Source organism: Magnolia sinica, chromosome 9, assembly GCF_029962835.1.
Source record: "Magnolia sinica isolate HGM2019 chromosome 9, MsV1, whole genome shotgun sequence".
Lineage (NCBI taxonomy): Eukaryota > Viridiplantae > Streptophyta > Magnoliopsida > Magnoliales > Magnoliaceae > Magnolia > Magnolia sinica.
Genome location: NC_080581.1, coordinates 38,287,612 through 38,298,736, shown reverse-complemented (window position 1 = coordinate 38,298,736; position 11,125 = coordinate 38,287,612).

Here is an 11,125-nt window from a genome sequence, read left to right as displayed (position 1 = left end):
AGGACCTTCGATCGACACTTGCCATTGCCAAAGGAGGTATAAGGATCCCCAGATCATATACTCTGATTTTTACAGCAAAACTCCTCAGGAACTCTGATTTTACATTGAACAATGCCTTGACCTAGGAAGCAGTTTTAGGAGGGTGGGCAAACACTAGATAAGCAATCCCCCACGCTATTACTATCACAACAGATGTGATTGATGCTCCAAGCTTCAAAGTTGGGAAGGATTCTCCTGCAGCTCTGCAAACGATGGGTTACCTCCCATGTAGGCTCCCAAATCCCCAAAATAATCATGTCAACCACCGCCGGTCTCCCTCAAATCTTGATCCTGTGCATTCCAGGAAAGCTGTTATCCAGATTTCTTTTTTCTTTGGAATGCATGGACATCGAACTCCCTGAATATATAACACAGGCTTTTTTATTTTTTATTTTATTTTTTATTTTTAATTAGTACCGAACGGTACCAATTGGAAGGCATACTAGCATGCAGATCTTTCGTTTCATCATTCGTTTTCATTTCTTATTCCTGCCTAACAAAGAAGTTCGATTGAGTTCGATCTAAGCTACAAAATCAGTAACTCCACTGCAAACAGCAATCCCAAATATCCTAGGCTGTGATCTCCTGGCATAATTTTTTATTTTTATTTATTTTTTTACACACGCACACACACCCCACACACTCACGGCGTGGTGGGATTTCACCACCTATGGATACTCCTGGCATTACTTAGTCCCGTGTTTAGGTCATACTTGCTAACGTCAGCCATAAACTGTACGAAAATAAAAGAAAAAAGAAAGAAGGAAATATAACTATTATTAAAAGGAATATATATATATATATATATATATATATATATATATATATAGAATAAAAAATTCAGACGAGCATGTTATTCCCCCTTCTAGAACCAAACCCTCCATTTAGGAAAAAAAAAAAACCCAAACACCACCAAAAAAAGGAGCAATGACTATGGACTAAAAAAAATAACTATTAGTATATCGCTACGGTTTTAATCTATAGTGGGGCACAACAATTGGTACCATAACCATTGCTATTGAAGCAATAGCTACGGACTTTAGCCATAGCAAAGATTAGCAACGTCCTGACTATAACACAATATGTATATTAAAAAAAAAAAACCACAATCTAGCTCTTAGGCTCTACAAGTTTGGACAATTTTTACATCTTTTTATTTTTTTTTTTTATTTTTTTATTTTAAAGGAAGAAGTAATCCTATATAACAACTGAAAAAAAAAAGTGGACAATTGGGAAAAAAGTGATTCATGTCTTGGTTCCCATGGAAAAACTGGATTTAGAAAGTAGTAACACACCGTATGACTTGAATGGACAGAATAAAGCTTATAACCAAACAATCATTTTGGAAAAATGAAAGAGTTCCTATTAGACACTGACCATGATATGAAAAACCACATTATTCCTGAAATGACATTATTTTAGTAAATAGTGGAATCTGATAAAAATGGAAATTGATATGTCATAAGTATAATTATCCATAGATTATGCTTACCGATGATGGATAATAAATTATCCATTCGGCCTTGTGATTTGGAGCCACAAAAGCATGCAAAAACAAAATCATGTTTAATCAGGTTCATGTTTTTACCATGCCCCCAAATGCAAATGCAGATGGTTTATGCTCAAGTCACAGAATCATACTATTCCCACTTTCGTGGTGCTTCCTACTCGGAAAAAAAAAAAAATTCAAAATATTACTTGCATTGGTCTTTGATGGTCACTTGAGAGTATTTTCACTTCAGCTAATTCTTCTTGTTCACTTTCTTAAAGAGAATGCTTATCTTCTAGAATAGATGGAGGACTACTTCCCAAGGATGATAGGAAATTTCCATCAAAAGTGCATAAGAAAATCTAAGAAGTCTAATAAACAATCAAGATATCCCATAAAACAAATAAAATCATAACAAAATAATCTGAATAAAATAAAAACTTGGGTGTTTAGCACTCTCAAGCAAATTGACTTGTTTGTAAATTCTAACTACTATATTATCAGTGTCCAGATATATATAAACATTTTCCATGTACTTGAAATCTAAATCTTTCACAGAGGCGTGGGCATCGGGCTAGTCAAGGACTTAAATACTAGGCTACTTCTTCATTACAAATATTTAGAAATATCATTAATTTCTTTCATTTCCTCCCAATTGAACTTAGTGTTGTTCGTTATACATTTCATTTATTAATTCTCAACATCGGTTCCCAATGTATTTCAAACAATAGAACCAACACAAAATACTCTCGTACAATGTAATCAACGGAGGTCCAAACCTGCTTCAATTTTCTCGTGGTCTCTATCATGCGACCCTATAGCTCTAGAAATGCCTGCATTTTTTAGATGAATGTAGTAAGTAGTACGAAATTGTAAAAAGAACAATCTTATGAAGAAAATAGAGCGTAACAAAACGACAAGATCCATCACATTAGTTGACGGTATAAAGATGCAAGTTGAATTAACACTTTTAGCAGGACTATCACAACAGTATAGTAGTAGAGATCAACTAGATATAAAAATAAGTGTGAATTCACCTTCGGACACAAGCTAGTTGTCTTTCAAACAACTTCCTTCTCAACATCAGTGTTCACATTCAACTGTATCTTTTCTCTTCTCAATTTCTTTATAGGTGTAGTACTGTATTCAGGAAAATCAAAAGGTACATTGAGGGAGAACTGATCATCAATAGCCATTTAATTGCCGAAGCCAATTTAGTTTCATTGAAGGAACAAATCCTCTGTTAACATTTAATTGGAAATTTGTAAAGAAAAAAGATGTTTTAAGAGTGGAAATTAATATGAACTCAAGATAGTTACCAACTTGAAAGCCAAAAGATGAAAATGAAATTAACTACTTGCCTTAGGTATCATTAAAAAGAAGATCTGTGGTTTAAAAAATCTCCCATGTTATATCTTTGTCAAATTTCCATGTCGTGTTTTTCTTTCATTTGGATAAGTTGAGTAGAGGAGTAAATTGTGACCAACAAGAACCATAATAAACCTCCATTCCTAACCATTTCAAACATTGTTGATGGTTATTCAATAGAAAAAAAGGCTTTCATGTTCAAAAGCAAGGTGAGTATTATGTGGGCCTTGTGTGAATTGCTTCAACACAGATTTTTCTTGCCTAAAACATTTCATCAAACAATGCAGATTTCTTTATATAAAAAAGCAATTAAATACCACATGGAGAAACAAGTGAAGAAAAGAATCTGAAACAGAAAAAACTGGCATACAGGTGGCAAGGAATATAGCCATTCATTTCACAACATCCACGGCATGGCCTACCTCTCCACTTTTAGCTAGCTGCTTCCCATATTCCACAATGCTCCATGACATCATGGTTACGGTGAATGCCGTGGGCAGCCCAATTTTTATATAGTCCCTTGCATCATAGTATCCTCCTACAAAATTAAAATCAAACTGCAATAACACAATAAATCAAAAATTAGAAAATGAAATAAAAATTTATCCATATTTAGAAAATTGTGGTAAAATGGAAATAAAATCAAGCTATAAAAAGTTTCATAGAAAAAAAAAAAAATGGGTTTGAAAATCTAGAATAAAGTAATTGGCGAAGCTTTCATGCATCCAAATCCATGTCTCGAAACATAAAAATTTGACCTAAAAAGGAAATCAAACTCCTAATTTTAGTTCTAGAAACCTGAAAATGATATGCGCAAATCTAGATCTAAGGCCACAAATATTCTATAAGAAGCCCTACAAAGCAACAAGTAGAAACAGAAAGGAATTCTATGCAGTGTACGTCGTTGGATTTCAAACATGGAAGCCCTACCAGAAAAAGTATAAAATCATACTAGATCCGACTAGCTAGTGCAGAAATAATGCCATCTAGTGAACAACAAATTAGATCTGACCATCTAAAGTAGAAAAACTCTACCAACTGGCCGGAAAGGGGGGGAATCCAACCTTATATGGTCGGATTTAGTAGAAAAACACTCCACTAATACACCTGAAAAATAACAAAAAATCCGACCAGCTAGTAGAGAGATAGAGAGAAGCAAGGGAATTAGGGCCTCTTGCATTTTAAAGGAGCAACCGAGAGCGAGAGAGAGAGAGAGAGGGAAGTAAGTGTGCTTGACAGAAATTAAGCTCGCGCCATTTTTTTGCCCTCTTTTTTGGGCTTGTAGCTATGGGTTAAACCTATAGTAATATAGTTACTGCTTTAAGTCATAGCTAAAAGCCACCACGGTCTGTAGTGTTTGCTCCATTTTTTGTTGTGAGGGAGAGAGTGTTGTTTCCCGTTGTAGAAAAAACCCCTCTTCTCCCATTTTGCTACAAACAGAGGATGCATTAGCATTGTTGTTGTTTGTATTTATCAGAGTAGATGTGCCCAGATGTAAAGATGAGGATCTAACTAGCTAGGCGGATCAATGTTTAATATTTTTTTCAAACCTTTCTCAGTTTTTTCCTTAAAAAATTACCCGTAAGTGTAATCAAATACTCCGTCCTCATCGTACCCTTAAGTGAAATCACATCACTTTATCTTAAAATACATAATACATTGCCAAGTATAAACCAATTACAGCCTCCACTATCCATATCGCATTTTGAATTTAACTCCAATACACACCTCATCATCCCCCATCATACATTCAAGATACCTATTGAAGGGAAAAACCAAAGAGAGTATCATTATGGTGATTCAAGCCTATCAAAACTGCGTATTCATGTGATTTGTAACTCCTACTGTTAATCATACCCTGACCAACAGATAGTATGATACAATATTGATTTTGGGTACCAATTGTTTGTCCTCAACTCACATGTTGATCATGCAACATGATTCAATTGTATGATTTGAATTAACACTATTTCAGACAATGCCTTTTTGTGTGGTATATCATAATGCTCGTTACAACCAAATGGGGTTGATGGGTGCATGCTCTTAAGTAATTACATCAAATTTACCGAGTACATATGTTTACTTGGCTCAGGCTGTGATTATTTTTGGTGTCTTTTTCTTCATAGATATTTCTATTTCATACTACTTCCTTTTGTGATTATAGATATCCTTCAAGTCACTCCATACTATATTGATCCAGATGTCCTCATTGGGTGCATTTTTTATAATGGATTTGATGTTCCTAAGCATTCTTTTTGCCAATTCTTTCAAGGAAGAAATTTTTTTTTTCATGCATGCTAGGCGATATTTCTTGTCACATGCTGGTGTGACATAAATATGCCCATTTGATTTATGTTCTTATAGAATGCTGAATGTTTCTTAACATCCTTTTGACTAGTACTTTACAAGGAATACATCTGCTTCTGTATTTGGGGTAGTGTTTTCAAAACATATGTGGATGTGACATGCCAATTGGATATATGTTGTTATAGTAGAGTCGTCGTTTCTTAAGATACTCTTATTCTTAATAATGCTTTATATGGAATGGATCTATATGTTGGTCTGTTAGGTACTTAGATGAGCAGGCTAGTGCTTCAGGCCATTTCTAAGCTATTTTCTTGATGATTGATCGGGGGATCTGTAAATGTATTTGCAGTTATGACCTACATGCCTCAAGATTTCTGCGGTACCCTCATCAGACAACAGCGGGAGTGTTTAGAGAGGAATAGGCAAGCTGAGGTTGATGCTTTGGTTAGTTCTGGTGGAAGTATTCGGGAATAATATGCTTTACTATGGCAGCAGCAAGTGGAAAGGTAGGGTTTCTTTTCTCTTTCTTTCGTTCTTTTTCTTCTTTTCTTTTCGTTAGGATTTTTTTAGTTATGCTATTTTGTCTCAACCTTTTATTAGGTCAATAATGTTGTGGATATTCTTCATGAAAGTACTTGGTTTTGCAGCAGGTTTTTACTATGGCGACAGAATGTTTCCACTCCAGACGAAGACAATTAGCTTAGCTTGGTTCTCGGATCCTTACTCTTGCTCGGGTGGTAGACTCTCAGGAGTTTCAAGACCCGCTCAAGGGTTCGAGTGTCCATAGGTGGTGAAATCCCACTATGGCGTGAGTGTGTGTGTACAAAAAGAAAAAGAAAAAGAAGCTTAGCTTGGTTCTGTAACAAGTGTCTACAAGACTCTTGTCTAGTACTTGGCTGTAGCACCACAGGTATGTCATGCATCAACTCGTTTAGGCCTACTGTATGTTCTTTTTTGGTTGTTGTCTGAAGAATTCCGGTTAGTTTAAGATGCATTGTATATATCACTAATAAGGAAAAAGTACAAACATTGCAATCAGCTGGGAAATCAAGATTTCAATTTCTGAATTTGATTGTCCTATGAGTTATAACTCAAGCAAGGTTTGAAATGTATTGTGAAAAAAATCTATAGAGGAGTGTCGCATCTGTGCGCAAGACGCAACGTTGGAACCGCGGCGACGGCGCGATCACTAGGGTATAGGTTTCGAGTCGAGTTGACTCAGATCTCCGGGATGCGATTTAGGGTCGCGCGTAAATGCCGACTGTAGGTCGCGGGTTGCTGGAATTCGACGGGGAAGATTGCGGAATTTTAAGGAATGGTACGGTCTACGATACGGGCCTTATACCTTCTTCTAGGGGATTTTGGTATTTTCTGTCTTTTATGGATTGTACTACCAAGATGACATGGATCTATCTCCTCAAAAGTAAAAGTGAAGTGTTTGAAACTTTTAGATCTTTTCATGTTTGGTTGATTAATCATTTTGATGAAAAAGTCAAGGTCCTTCACTATGATATTGGTGGCAAATACCTTTTCACTGTTTTTTTTCCTACCTTCGTCAGCATGACTTTGAGTCAAACACCACTTGTGCTTCCACTCCTTAGCAAAATGGGATGGTAGAAAGAAAAAACCAACAATTGTTGAATATCACTCGTTTCCTCCTCACTGAGATGCATGTTCCCAAACGCTATTGGGGAGATGCAATTCTCACTACATGCTATTTGGCCAATCGATTGCCTCATTTTGCTTTGAATTTTTAGACTCCGATTTCCTTGTTTAAGAAAGTTCACCATGTCACTGATATTCCTCCTCGCATTTTTAGTTGCACTGCTTATGTGCATGACTTCTCTTCCTCTCGAACAAAGTTATCAAATAGATCCATCTCTTGCATATTTTTTGGGTATTCACCTACCCAAAAAGGTTATAAATTTATGGATCCTTATACTGGTTGTCACTATGTCACTGTAGATGCGATATTTTTTTAGTCTCTTAATTTCTTTTCTCCGAAGACTTCCTCTCCTCTCTTATCCCCACACGTTACTCCTATCCCTTTGCTAGACTCACCGACCCCTACCTCACCTCCACCATCACCATCATCTCCTCCATCTCTGGGAGTACCTTCCCCATCTGCTCCATTCTCTCTGCCATCACTTCACCCGCCTCCACCTCCACCTCCACCTCCACCACCACCACCACGCCGCTCCACTCGCCCCAACATTCGACTTCTTCATTTACAGGACTATGTTTGCACTTAAGTCTTATCTACCTTACAGCACAGAAAAGGGCAAGCTAACATGTCACTACCTCCACCCTCATCAGGCGCTCCGAGGTCTGCTTCTGACTCGGATCTTTCTGCTTCTCTGGGAAAGATATTAGTCCTTGCACATTTCATCCTATTCAACATTTCATTTCCTATCAATCATTATCTCCATCCTATAGAAATTTTATTGCTAATGTTGATTCTGTCTCTATTCCTACATGAGTGGATATGGCCTTGGCACACCCTCACTGGAAGCATGCTATGCTTGAGGAGATGAATGCCTTACAAAAAAATCAAACTTGGGAGCTTGCTGATTTACCAGCCGGAAAACATGTTGTGGGCTGTAAGTGGATTTACATTGTTAAGCATAACCCTGATCCATAGCTCAAGTGGTAGACTGAGTGAAAGATACCTCGTTTCAACACTGAGGTCTTGGTATCGATTCCCTAGTGGGGGTGGCTAACAGTGAAGTGTGAACTGACAGTGGGTGTACTAACAAGCTAACCAAAAAGAAAAAGAAGCATAACCTTGATGGTACCATTGATCGGTACAAGGCACACCTTGTTGCAAAAGGCTTCACACAGACTTATGGCATTGACTACACATAGACTTTTGCCTCGGTTGCAAAAATGAATTCTATTCGGGTTCTCTTATCTATGATTGTAAATTTGTGTTGGCCACTGTATTAACTTGATGTCAAGAATGTTTTTTTTTACATTGGTGACCTTCATGAAGAAGTCTATAGGTCCTTACCTCCTGGGTTTCATTGTAAGGGGGAGGAACTTAAAGTTTATCACCTTTGCAAGTCCATTTATGGCCTCAAGTAGTCACCATGGGCGTGGTTTGACAAATTCACTCATGCCATGCAGGCTGCCCACTTTCACCAGTGTAGCTCTCTGATCATTTCATTTTTTTGGAAGCGCACCACTAATGGGCTCATAGTAGTCTTGATCTATGTTGATGACATCATTGTTATGCGCGATGATTCTGTTACTATATCCGGCATTAAATCACATCTTGTTGCACCTTTGAGGTAAAAGATTTGGGCTCCTTGCATTATTTTTTCGGCATTGAGATTGCTCGTTCTCGCTATGGTATTTTCTTATGTCAGAGAAAATATACACTAAACTTACTCAATGAGACATGCATGCCGGGCTGTAAACCTATTGCTACTCCTCTTGAAGTCAATCATCAGCTCACCTCTCTCCATGGTGAGTCTCTCTCTCATCCTGGTCCTTATCAGTGACTCATTGGCCAACTTATTTACCTGACTATTACAAGACCCAATATTTCTCATGCTGTGAGTGTACTTAGTCAGCTTATGCACTCACCACAGGCTGCCCATTTGGATGTTGCCTATCGTGTTCTCTGTTATCTCAAAGGCTCTCCTGGTAAGGGCCTTCTTTATTCCAAACATAGACACTTGTCTATTTTCGCTTTTTCTAATACAGACTGGGCCGGTGCCAAAGATGATTGGAAATCTGCAACCAGTTACTGGTCGTTTGTGAGGGGAAAATTTGGTTACTTGGAACAGTAAGAAGCAGCCGGTTGTTGCTCGATCCAGTGTTGAGGCCGAATACAGGGCTATGGCCCATACCACTTGTGAGTTACTTTGGCTGAAGAAATTCCTGACTAATCTTGGCTTCTCTCCATCTATACCTATGCAGATGACGTGTGATAATCAGGCTGCCATTTACATTTCTAGCAATCCGGTCTTCCATGAGCGCACAAAGCATATTGAGGTGGAATGCCATTTTATTCGAGAGAAAATTAAGTCTCATGAAATTGTAACTCCACATGTTCGCCTTGAGGACCAACTAGCAGATGTTTTCACTAAACCTCTTTCACATGACTAGCATGACACAATCACTTCCAAGCTTGGCCTTTCAAATATCTTCCGACTCAGCTTGAGGGGGAGTGTTAAAGTAACGAGTCCGATGCCGAACCTGTCGGACTCGTGATATGAGTTCACCCATTCCAACTTATCTATATCTTCGTTTTACTGCATTCCAGCTCATCTGTATCTTCCTTCTTCTTCATTGTTTCTATTTTTATTTTTCCTCCATTCTAGCATAAATATGGGTTGTGTGTGGCTCAAGAGAAAATACAATATCTTTTCCCAAATCATGTCTTGTAACAAGTAATTGGTGAATGATTTCTAAATTGGGTTGGAATTGGAATTTTGAATCTGCTAATCGGGTTTCATATGTGCATTGAAACTTTTATTTTCCCAAATTAACTTTTAGAGGTATTTTGGGGTGAGTAATTATTATCATATTTATCAAGCTACTTGGCTATTCAAATTGATCTACTTTTAACTCACTCTCCCTTACAGATGCACTGCTATTACAATTCCAAGTGAATGCTCCATAGCAAGAAAAGGAAATTCACTTCCAAAAGGCATGTTCTTGTGTTTGTAGGAGCAAGTTTAGTATGATGTTTGCATGGTAGCTCATGAAATGTGTATTTGAACTAATAACCAGTTGAGATTAATGAATTGGATTATTAGAAAGCGTCCCAATGCAGGTAAGATAAATAGTTTTTAGTGTTTTTTTATAAGGTTGGAAAATTTCCAAATATAAATGAAAGAAATAGCAGCTGCCATGTAAGAGAGTAAAATCTATATCAGAATAGGTACATGCTTATGTTTTTGTTGCAAAAAAAGGAGCAAGTTTAGTAGTATGGGTTGCTTTCGGATGTTTGGTTTTGGGCTATCAAAACTATTTTTATAGGTAGCGCAATGATTGGATTGTGTGTGTGTCTATATATATATATATATATATATATATATATATATATATATATATATATATATATATATATATATATATATATATATATATATATGGATTTGTTTCATCATTTGTGTAGAAGTTCTCATTGTTGGTAGTTTTAAGTATTACATCTTAGACTCTTGTGATTGGGTGTGAAGACTTGAGGCCAATCTCCTTTAATTGTGTTATGCAACTTTTTTTAGGTTATAAACATGTAAAAAAAATAAAAATACAAGTTTGAATCAAATATAAACAACAAGATGGAATTAATATATATATATATATATATATATATATATATCGGCAACAAGCACATATACCAACGTTTTGGTTGGGAGCATTTTACTGGTTGTTCATTAGGCCAAACATGGTGATTCGATAGGTCTAGAGCTGTACACGAGTCGAGTTGAGCCGAGTATTGCCCAGCTCATGCTCGGCTCGCCCTGCCCGAGTCCTACTCGTACTTGACTCTGCTCGGGCATCGAGCATGGATTCCTTGCTCGTGATCTACTCGTCCGAGTACGAGTTGAGTACGAGCGGAAATCAAGCCGAGTCGAGTCCGAGTTTTCGAGTCAAGTTCGAGTCCGAGTCCGAATTTGAGCCCAATTCGGCAGGGTTTTCGAGCAACAAATTTAACATATATTATTTGTATTAACATATATTAACAATTTTAACATATATTAGCTATATTAACATATATTAACATATTAACAATTTCTGACATATATTAACATATTGACAATTTCTATATTAACATATTAACAATTTCTATATTAACACATATTAGTTATATTAACATATATTAACATATATTAGCTATATTAACATATATTAACAATTTCTGATATATATTAGCAATATATGATATCAATTTTTAAAATATATTAATAA